The following is a 12,629-nucleotide window of genomic DNA, read 5'->3' on the forward strand; positions in this document are numbered from 1 at the left end:
AAGCCATTAAAAGGCTCATTAATTTAGGTCATGAGAATTATTTTTGGTGTTGAGTCTCTTGTAGATCTACCTTTGGTTTAGAACTCTGGTTCATACTCAGAGCATGATAAGAATTTCTTTGCCATCTCTCCTAAGCTAAAATGGCACTATATCCTCAGGAAAAAAAAAAGCTATTTAAAAATTCAAAGGAAATGAAAAATCTTGAAGGCCTTTTCTATTAATATTGATAAAGAGTTTTGACCATGTAAACAGATAGTATTAACTTGGTTAATGCTTTATAAATTGGTGAGTTTTATATTATTGTACTGGTCTAAAGTTTTAAAATAAAAACGGTAATATTTTTGTTTGTATCATATTTGTATGTTTGTATATGTTTATAATGTGTACATGTATGGTTAAATTATATCTACATGAGATAAATTTCCTTGGAAGAGTTTCAAATTGGCTTAAAGATAAATTAGTCCTCATAAATTAAATACTTTTAAAATGCTAGAAATATAGTAAGAAACTCAAAGGTTATTCAAGTTCCTGTGACTTGGGTAAATCTTTCACAAATAGGACTAGTTTGATGCTGTTGGTTTTAAAGTAAGTAAATTAAATAGATGTAAGTGGGATAAAACTACATAAATTTACTTTTTAACAATAATTATCTTTCATACTATGTACTTTTAAAGGTTTTTCAAATCTTTTAGGTAACTACATCCTGAAAGTATTGTTAAACTAAATTAGATAACGAATATTCATTAAATATTTAGATCATTTCCAAATAAGACATAATATTGGAACAGTAATTGCTAACCACACATTTAAGTGTATTTACTTTGACTTTTTATTACAAGAGAACTAAATATATTTGGGTCAGCTAGTAAATATACCCTGATCCATATTGAAAAATTATTTTATGAGAAAGCTTATGTTTCTAGAAATTATGAAATCTGTATTGATAACATGTGTTGGTACATGACAGTTCAAGATTGTTTACTTCTCAGATTTTCACTGGAAAATAAGATTACTAAGAATTAAAATTCTAATTAATATATGTAATTAAAAACTACTAGAGATAAGAGAAACAATTCTGTATGTAAGTGTACAAGGAAACTAGGATGTGTTTTGGTGAGAAAGGTTATAAGGAAGGCACGAGGATATTTTTGTTGTTGAAGAAAAAATAATTCTTTTAGTTTAAAGGTTATTTAAAGGCTGTTTCAGAATGAAGAAATCATATATAAAAAGCTGAATGATAGTTCATAGAGAGTTTGGAAAAGAGAGTGAGAGAAAATATTGTAAGGTGAGAAAATATTGACTAAAAGTGAATAAAATTAAAGGTTTTAGAAATGAGCTTTAATAGAAGAAGTACACTGATACAAAACTAAATTTGGTCTTCTCTTTCAAAAACAAAGTATTGGTAAATGTTTTATACTTTATCAAAATAATTTCCTGTGCTTTATACTGTCATTATTAGGTCTTTGATTAACTTAGGAAAATTGGGTTAAATAGTTAAAATTTTTCTATAATCATGTTACTTCCTGTATATTCTTTTGCAGTGTTTTAATTATCATTCTGGTTAAATGAATAACTACTATTTCACAGTAACCTGTGATCCTATTTTTGATGGAATGCTTTGAAGCTTTGTTTTTAACAACCTTCCCCAAATCAAAATTAAGTCTTTTTGATCTCAAACTAACTTTTGGGCATTCCAGAAGGACCCCTAAAAGTACAAAAGTGAGATATTAAACAAGTTAGGCCTATTTAATAGGTGAAGTTATATGGGAAGCACTCCAAATAGCAAATGATGTTTAACCGTCTCTGAGTTATATTTTTATAGATATGCTATTCACATGTATTCCAAAATTGTATAAAATTTCTAGAAATTTATAGTCCTGTTGCACATTATCAGTAATAATTATGGTTATTACATTAAGAAGTTATATGCCACAAACACATTTCCTTGTCAATGACTTGTTATTAATTCTCATTGGAAGTTTTTGTCATAGACAGACAGTAGTTTTGCTTCTTCTCTAAAAGCATCTTGCAATCAGTTATAGCCCCAAATTGCTTTTCTTCAATGAAATTTATAGAAAAGACTCTGACAAGTACCACTGAAAATAGGATTCTGATGATTTTGAGATCATATTATTTGATTGGGTAAGAGTAAGAAATCCAGAACTCTAATGAAAAAGCTGGACTCATAAAACTGCTAACCCAACATCAAGTAGGATAAGAATTATTACATGGGACCAAAATAATGAAAGATTATGATTTTATGACTTTTTTGTTTGAAATATGGCTTATTATTTTATATTTCATTTTCCACATGAAATTTTTTTTTCTTTCAGCTATCTATAGTTTATAGGAATATAGGAAGGAGTACTTTTGTGTGCAGAATTGAAACTTTTTTTTCTACCTACCTGATCCCTCCAGAGTGTGGAGGCCATTTGTGTTTTTATTTCAATAGCAATATAGTTATTTTCTTACATTCAAGAATAATCTATTCTCTTTGTAATAGGACACAACTGGAAACATTAGCTATATTTCGAAGGCTTTGCCTGAGATGTCCTATTTTCAGCTATGACCAGATTGCTCTAAGGGATTAAAGTTTACTTTACAAATCCAATTAAAACCCCTTGGAAAATCTATCGTGATACCTTGGATAAATAATTAACATGGTTGCTTTATAGGTGAGTAAAAAATGTCACTTCCTGAGAGGCCCTGGAACCTGAAGATATTTTGGGGAACTTTCAGAAGTATTCACCCGAGTTTAAAGGTATTACAGGCACAATTTGAGGGTGACTTTTTGGATTGGCTTCCCAGCCTCAAGAGGCTGTCAAAAGCTTAATCTGAGATTCCTTGTGAAAAGTTCCAGCAAAGTAAAATTGAAAATGAGCTTATGTGATTAATCATCATTTTGCTGTACTTATGTAAATTATTAGGCAAAGTATAACAAGCTTAAAACTTATTTTGCAAATAAATTAGTTTTACTGTGATTATTTTTGGTTAAAAGTGGGGAACAAGAGAGAGAAATACTATGATTTAAAATAAAACTATAATGTATCTGTTATTCGATTCTAGGTCTGTTCATTATTTTTGAGATTTTGTTTATTTATGATTTAGACTGGATTCTGAAATTGTTTAGTTTCCTCTAATGTCTGGCTGCAACTCTCCCAACTAACATTTTCACTTTTTTCTCCCATTTTTTCCCTGACTCGAAATCACTGAAATTAGATGTGCCTTTTTCTTGAAGCCCCGAAAGCTGAAGCTAGTTGACTTGATAAACTCCAGAGAAATCACAGTAACAACTTAAAATCTGTCAGATTGTCACTGCCTATCCCAACTTCAACTGAAGATGTTTTGAGGCCAGATCTAGAAATCTTTTCAACTGCTGGACTCAGAACTAGCTTATATGCTGCTCCAATTATTAATTTTTGTTTTTCTTTTATTTCCTTAGAGATGCCTCATATTAAAAACCTGTTTGTTTACAGCATGTAGTGACCTAACTGTGGGAATCCTGCAACACCACTTCCTAAAATGAGACATTTTCTACTTATTCCAATTTACGTTTTTCTTCCCTTTGCTGGTGTCTTATCTCAAAATGTCTAACTTAAATTTTCCACCATTATCAATCATATTTTAATATGTAAAACTTTCTGGAAATAAATTTCAAAGAGGGGGCTGTGGGAAACCAAAATATGCCACCCCAAAGTTTGCCTCTTTGGCATATTTCGAGATGACCATTCAGAGGGTCTGCAGACACAAGCATGGCTCTGAAAATCTATCCTTTTGTAAAATAAATTTACATCTATATATTAATAAAGCAAACAAGGGATGCAGACAGATGCTTTCTCTGAGGTCCTTTTATCTGAATCCAGGAAAGATTAACTCACAGGAAAAGATGCTAAAGACAGGTTTGACACTTTTAAAGATCTGACAGAGAAAATATTACCACAGGTTACCATCTATTCTTTCTGAGGGCTACTACCTGAGAAGCTTTATCTGCACAATGAAACAACAACCCTTGTTCACAGTGCATTTCTTCCCTTTACCCTTCCATAACCTGTCACCACAGCCCCCAGGAGCTGCAGGGCTCTCTTTCTGTATCATATAAAAACCTTAGGTCCTTCTTTGAGTCCCATATTTTGTGTAGCTCCCTGTGCACATGCATGTCATAAATTTGCATGCTTTTTTCCTGTGAATCTGTCTAGTGTGTTTGGTTTATAGATTCAAATTATCTAACCTTCAGAAGGGGGTAAGAAAAATTCCCTTCACCCCTAAACCAACTTCTTGTTATCTAGAAAAATTATGATTTACATGAACTCCGGTACTGCTAATGGGTCTCTGGTGGGCCTAATTTTTCAGGAATGAGGGAGTATTGGCTTGATGGGTAAAACAGGGAAGTATGAGAGGTGTTTTGAGAGATCTTGGGGGAAGATAGGAAAGAGCAAGAAACCAAATGGAGGCAGGTATATTGGAATGATGCAGTTTTGGTTATTAAGTGGAACTGGAGAAAAATATTTGCTATCCTACACCTTCAGTTTGGTTTATTGTATCAAAATTTGAACAGGTTGTACCAACTTAAAATGAGATCTATTCTCCACATCTTAAAAAATTTTTAATGGGATAGTTTTACTATGATAAAAATAAATTGTGTTTTCAAGTAGAAAAGATAATTTGTTCTATCTTCAAAACATATCAGTGACTAAAAGCAAGCATGATGTATACTAAATAAGCTCTTATTGAAAAGACAAGTCTCAGGGAAAAGTAGACAGACTTTTAGTCTATTTTTCCATCTCACTAGAGTGTTAGCCCACACCAAACAAGCTACAGAGATTATTTTCACCCTAACCTTGTTACATAGTTGTTGTTGGAATAATCACATGGGGAGCAATCAATGCCATACAAATGTTTCAATACAGATGTCTTTTTCCTCTGAGTTTTGAGTGAATTAAGGTATAGATAAATGAGCCTGCACAGGGGAGGAGAAACTACATCACTGTATTTTCTTCAAGTAGACCAGGGTTCAGTTTGACTTGGAGTTTAGCAAATTAAATGTAAGAGAAAAAGAAACATTGAATGGTTGCCCTCAATTCTGGTATGAGATAAAATGAGGTAGTAGCAGAATACTAAAAATTATTTTTGGGATATGTGAGGGAGTGTAACCATTTGTTATCATCTTAAGACAGGTATCTTGGGCCTTGGATCTGGGGTCTCAGCAAACTTGCATCCTTTGCATATGGGAATAGTTTGAATTTGAACCAATGGAGCTTATCCTATTATTTCAATGTGGGTCCTTGTTTGGGCACAAGCCACTGTTTTTTTCAGTTGACTTCCACAAGCAACTACTGAGTGCCAAGCATGTACCAGGGACTGTGCTACACAGGAGCAGTAAAAAGATGAATAAAACATAGCAGAATTTATAGTCTGGTTGGAGAGCAAAACACAGAAATAGATAACTCAGTATAATGTGGCAAATGCTAAGATACTTAGCTCAAATCAACTTGTTTTGAAAATTTTAACTGTTGCCAAGCTACTAGTAAATGAGTTCAAACCGTTCACGCTAGCCTTCTAAACCCTGACTTTTTCTGTCCAGTTAGTTCTCATTATCATGCTGTGTGATTTTTCTGATTCAGATCCAAACAGCATTTCTCTTTTATAAGGCTTGTTGTCTCCCACTTCTCACCTTGGATCTTGAAGCCATAATACATTTTTCTTTCATTCGTTTTTTAAAATCTCTATCCATCTTTCCTAACCCAGGTTAATTCCTTGGTCTTTTGCAATACCATATTATATTCACTGATTTATTATTAACATGTTTAAAATGGAAATTTTCATTTGTTGAAGCCAATTTTCTTTCTCATAACCCCATCTCAAGAAATGGAAGCTTCTATTTTTCTGCTTAGGCCAAAATTCTGGAATCTCTTTCTTGAATGCCATATATCTACTCCATTAGCGAATTCTGCCTAGTAAACCTTCAAAATATATCCAGATTTTGACCTCTTGACCCCCTCACACACACATTCTGACCCAAAGCCACTATGATCTGAATAACCTTCTGACTCTTCTGTTCTTAAAATTTTGTAGTCTCATCATGGCTTACAAATCCCTCTGCAATCTGTGCCTTTCTCTCCTCCAGCAAGTCTTTCAACTCGTTTCTTTTTATTTGCTCCCCTCTTCAGCCACTCCACTCTGGCCCCACGGTTTAAACTGCATGAAAGCCTGACTTTGCTCTGCTGCTGTTCAGTGCTTAAAACAGTGTGTGGCATGTCTGTACTAGTTATCACAACTAGTATCCTTTTGTATGCCTGTTTTCTGTTAACCTGTCTACTGTCAGTTTGTTTTATAGACTCAAATTATTGAACCTTAAGAAGTGGGTAAAGAAGATTCCCTTCACCCCTAAACAAATTTCTTGTTATCTAGAAAATTACTAGTAATAATAACTGGCTTATATAATCCTGATTTTGAGCCAATGCTAGTCTATGTTACATGACGTATTAATCTCATTTTCTCCTCACCATAATCGTAGGAGACAGACATGGCTATTATGCAAATTTTACAAATAAAGAATTAAGGCACAGAGAGGCAGTAGGGACTCAATAAAAATAAATATTGGTTGTGTTATCTCATTCAACTAATAGTCACTGAGTGTACCCTGAGAGCCAGTTCTCCAACTTGAAAAATCAGAGGAGTATCAATTTATGTATCTCAGGGAGTTTCTGTAAGAGGGAGGAAAAAATGAAGAGGTGAAAATAGGAAAGTGCTAAACAGAAAGCCCCATGCAAATCGTTCAGATACCCTATTTCAATTACTGGGAATCTTTTGTGTAACAAATTATCAAACATGAGCTTCCATTATGGATTGTCACTATCTTACTCCTTATCATCCAGTTCAGACATCACTTCCTTCAAAAAGTATTCCTTGAACTCCCAGAATGAGTTAATGCCATTCTCTTCTGTTATCCCTATGCCTGGTACATGTTACTCCCATTGGGCTTGATGCACGTTACTCAATCTTTGTGTAGCTTCTCCTCCACCAGACTAGAAACTCTCTGAGGACAGGAACTAGTCGTATTCATCTCTCAGTTCCAAGACTCAGGCACACAAGAAGTGCCAAATACATGCTTGTTAAATGAATGGGTGACCCAGCAACACAAATTGTGACTAATAACTTAAAAATATGTAATATTTGAATATAAATAAGCATTAAACTGCACATCTAGGAAGAGAAAGTTTGCTTTGGTTTGCTTAGATAGAATTCAAATAAATGTCCTATTTAGATTAATTACCATAAGTTAACGAGTTCCATAAGAGACTTGTGATAACTCTCCTTCTGTTTTTTTAATAGCTCTCCCATAAACCAGACACTGACGTTTCATTTGAAGTGAAAGTCACAGAATAACCAGGAACATTACAGATTTTGGAGATGGATTAACTGCTCTGCAAACATAATGCCAGCAACCTAATTCAAAACAAAGACGTGCTTTAGAATCATAAAGCCAGAAAAGACCCGAATTGTATACTAACACAGCTATGGAGGTAACTCTGCAGACTTGGTTTCAGTTTTTCATTTGTTTCTGACTGTTATAACTCTGGTTTTTTATACTTCAGTTCAATCCTATATGGCTATTTCAAGCTTGTCAGAATATAAAGTCAAAAGAGTATTACAGTGGTGATTGGAAAGAACATAAGATTAATTTGAAGTAGAAAAAAGGCATTTTATAAATGAATGTGAAATGCCTGGAGGCCTACCGAGAATACCCAGCCATGCACTAGTCTTTCAGCTTAGAAATGCTGCACACAGCATGCCACAGCCTTGGGAGAAAACCCACATCACATGTCATTGGAAGCTGCTCAGCCAGGCACACAGAAAGGCACCTTGCACCAATGATATTTGACAACCCTGGCGGTGATTTTTCTGCCTCAGTGGCCAACTTGTGCAAAGTCAGGGCCAGCCAACACACAAGTAGTTCAGAAGGAACTAGGCTGTTAGAATCATCTTTACAAGGCAGCGACCATGATGCTTCTTTTAATGATCATTTCATATCCTGTGTAGCCAGGAATGATTCAACCACTAAAATTTTCAGAAAAGGGAATACTAAACTTCTGGGGATGAAGGAAAGTTTCTAACAAAAATGATATTAGTTCGATATTCATTTTAATCTGTAGAAAATATTTTTCATCGCTGTGTTCTGAGACTGGTACTTCATTTCTCAGTACCTTTTAATCCAAACTAATAACATTTTATATTTCTAGCACCTGATAGAGAGTAGATATCTTGACAGGAAAGTAGAAAAAATGATGGAAGCTAAAAAATTACTCACAGGCTCTCTCTCACACACGTATACATATATGTAGCTCCCTTGTGCCAGACAACTGCTAGATTTTTCTCATACATTTGATTACATTTATAATAACAATAATGATGGTGGTGATGAGGGTGGTGGTAAATTGGTCACAGATAGTCCTAAGTTATTTTCTAAGTGCTTCACATGAATTATCTTAATTAATATTCACAGTAACCCTAAAGGTTAGCAAACTGCTTGAAGAATAGTTAAGTAATTTAGTCACTATCAGACTGACTAGTAACTGGAGGATCTGGGATTCAAGCCTGGTGATCATATAATGGACCCTCGATTTTCTCCATAATTAATTCAATCTTAGAATTCATCTTGTCCACTAATTTTTACAAAGATTTCTCTGAGTTGTTTCAAAATGCTTCTTGAAATGTCTCCGAGGATTTGGGGAGAGTACTCAAAGTCCCATCTCAGGCTCGAATTTACATATTTGACATTTGCTTAAAATTTCAACTGAATAAAGGGCTGTAGGATTCAAAACAGACCTGGAGAGATGAAGCTGAGAGTCCCAGGTGTCACGGTCCTACTCCTGGTTACTGGCAGTTCTCTAATTAGCACCCAACTCCCCGGACTTAGGTCACATCTTTCTATGCCACTGTGAGCCCAAAGAAAGGAACACATCACTGACAGAACAAGGTCATAACACTTCAGTGGCCTCCACCGTGAGCACTGGAGGCAGCCTCTGCCCTGGGATGTGGTTAGCTGCATTTTATGCCATATATAAACTTCCCAGATGACTTAAAAACCAGAAGACATGAAGATTTTCAAGCATAAGAGTCATTTTTGTATAGGTTGAGCATCACTAACACAAAAATTCCAAATCTGAAATGCTCCAAAACTTGAAACTTTTTGAGCAGAGACGTGATGCCACAAGTGGAAAATTTTACCCTGACACATTAATTTCTCATATTAATGGTATATCCTATTTCTTACGGCTAATACTTATGTGTAAGTAACTGTAAGAAAATGATTGCTTATCATTGGCATATAAATTCAGAGTCAGGAATGATGGTGATGCCAAACAACTACAGGTTGTCCACATAGGTGGCTGAGACAGTGACATCTCTGCTTTCTGATGGTTCAATGTACACAAACTTTGCTTCATGCAAACATTTTTAAAAACATTGTATAAATTACCTTCAGGTCATGTGTGTAAGTATTATATGAAATATAAATGAATCTTATGTTTAGACTTGGGTTCTAAACCCAAGATAATCTCATTGTATATCAAATATTCCAAAGTTTGAAAAAAATTCAAAATTCAAAACACTTCTGGTCCCAAGCATTTGGGCTAAAAGATATTCAACCTCTATTATTTTCTTTATACATCTGGTTAGCTAATTTATCTATATTAACAAAATTATAAGATTAAGGTTAAGCAATTTAATTTTACTTGTATTATATACTTAATATATTATACTGTCATCAAAGTTGTAGATTGGCCAATTGTGTAGGCCTTTCTCTAAATCTTAGCAAACATCTACTAGTATTCATAAAGACAATGTAGTGTAGAATTATGCTTCTCAAATATGTTTAAGCTGTCATATCCTTTGCAAGTCCAGTGTGAATATCACTATAAGTGAAAGAATGCAGCAGTCAGCTATGAACTTTAATCTGGACCTCAGATTTAGGCAAAACACTGAGCCTCTTAGAGTCTTGGTCTCCTTACATAGAATGATGGAGTCACCACTGCATGGTTATTTGGAGGGTATCAGGTAAATTATGTAAGGTAGCTGGAGACTAGTGTACTTTCAACTAATTCTAACTATTAAATTGCCATTTACCCTCATCATATCTTTATGCTAATTATGTTTTTATTCTTGACATTTTAATAATATCTAGATGAATGAATAAATTGTGTCCTTCAACATTTATGGAACATTTATTCTAGGCACAGTGACAGTTGTTTTATATAGGCGATAGTACATTGCCTCACAATACTGTGAAGTAGATTCCTTTATTATCTCCACTTTATTAATGAAAAAATTAAATCATTAAAAGGAGAAATGAGTCTTTTAAAAGTTTATATCTGGTAAATAGTTAATCTGAATTGTTCCACGCCTGATCCCAAAGCACACCAGCAGCTACTCTTATATGTATGCACTTCTGCAACATTGGACACCCTCAGCCTGCCTCTCTCCTTGACAAACTGCAGTTTTTATTCTTGTTAGGATATATGCTCATTTGTGAACCTTCCATTGTAGTTTTGATTTTATGAAATATAAAAATAATATTACAAAGGATGTCCATTTCCATGAACACAAAGATGTTCAAGTTGACATCTTTGCATCTGTGTTCTCTCTCTAAGAATCAAATATTAGACATCAGCTAAAGCTTCTCCTATCCTTTTGTCCTCCCTTCCTTCTCAAATGCAATCATTTTGCTGAAGTTGGTATATATTACATATCTGCATAATTTTATATTTCATAAAATATGGATATATATATATAAACAATATATGTAATGCTATTTTCTAGATTTAAAGTTTGTATATAAATGCTTTTTTACATTTAATATATGTTTTACAACTTTAAATACTTTAATACTCTATTTTTTTAGCAATTTCCTTTTTAAAAATCATATGGCTAGCATAATTTTTTTCAGCCAATACTATTTATCTATTTTCCTTCTGAAAAACAATTATGTTGTTGCTATGTTTCAGTTTTACAAAGGGAGCTGGCCCGAGCATTCTGGCCCATAATTCCTATGGAAATGTGCGAGAGCTACTCTAGGGAATTCATCTACTAAAGCTGCTGAGTCATAGCTCATGAGCCTGTTCATATTCACCGGGTGTTTTGAAGATACTCTCCTTTGCAGTGGTACTAATTTACACATCAGTCAGTAATGTATGTAAGTCTTACCTTTTCACATCTTTATTAGTATCTTGGTTTTTAAAAATTAATTAATTTTGATCAATCTCCTTTATTAATATTTCAGAAGTTGCTAGTGAACTTTAACATATTTTGATATATTTGTTGACATTCTAGTTTTTTCCTCAATGAAATAGCTGATGTTCTCTTTTATTTATTTTTTCTTCTGGATTATTTGTTTTCTAAATATATTTTCTTAGCCTTGACTTGTCCTTTCATATTTTTTAGCTTCTTTTACATATGCATTTATTTTTTTCTTTTAATCCTCTTGGAGTTATCTTTAACAATCATTTCTTTTATTGCTTATTTTATTTTTGTTTTTTTTTTTTTCATTAAAAAATTCTTCCTTTTCCTGGAAGCTGCTCAAAGCCTGAGGAGATTTGTTCACCTGGCAAGGACCACTCTCACAGGCAAGTTTCGCTCACCTTACCCCTCAGGCCAGACTTTTGTCAGAACTAACACATGCATTGAGGCCTTCCCCTAGACCTCCCCTAACTGGTCCCTGCTCTTCCTAGGCTCATGAAGTAAAAATTCTTTCCCTAGCTCTTTCTTTCAAGACTTCAGCAGGGCAGGAGGCCTCAGCAGCTGCTTGGCTCAGATACAGCAGCAGCAAGGGTTCAGGGATATATTCAAGCCATCTTCTTCCCATATTCTCTGATAGCTATTTCCTATTACCGCTCAACTTACTTTGTCTGTCACACTTATTATAAGGTATATGTTTATGTATATATTATTTCTTACTCATGTATTGTCTGACTTCTGCTCTGTTGTACCATTTTCTTGAGGATAGGGATCATGTCTGTTCAGAGCAAACATCCTTGTGCTTAGGGTACTTCCAGAGATACAGTAGGTGCACAAAAATTTATGTTAAATGAACTAATAAATGAATGATTAGATTTCCTTATTTCACCTGGAAAGTTGCTAGCCTGTGATGCTTATTGAAGCTACTTCTTGCAGACTGTTGAGTGGGAGATGGGTCTATAAGTCTTTGTGGAAACATGCAGAATAAAAGACAAAAGACACCTACACACAAAAATTTTTAGAAATAAAATAAATAAATAAATAAATAAATAAAGGACAAAAGTCTGAAAAAGTCTACATAACTTCCTTTCTAAGATAGAATTTATAAAAGGGTCAAAATTCCTTCCAAAATCTGTGTTGAATCCACATAGGCCTTTCAATAGAGGTGCATTTGAGGTCTAGCTTACTACACTATTAATCTTGGCCACGACAGTTTGAGTAGGAAAAAGTTTTATGTCAATATATGTACTACTTCTATTGCATAGAAAAATATTTTCTACAAAATAGGAATAGTACATACAGTGAACTACTTCTATTTTTCTAACTGAGATACAGAAAAACCAAGATTGTAATGTCACATGATCCATCAGCTATCATGTATGAAAGTAAGAGCCATA

The sequence above is a fragment of the Aotus nancymaae genome, unplaced genomic scaffold (genome assembly GCF_030222135.1).
Source record: "Aotus nancymaae isolate 86718 unplaced genomic scaffold, 86718_ANA_hifiasm-v0.15.2.pri h1tg000016l, whole genome shotgun sequence".
In the NCBI taxonomy this organism is placed as follows: domain Eukaryota; kingdom Metazoa; phylum Chordata; class Mammalia; order Primates; family Aotidae; genus Aotus; species Aotus nancymaae.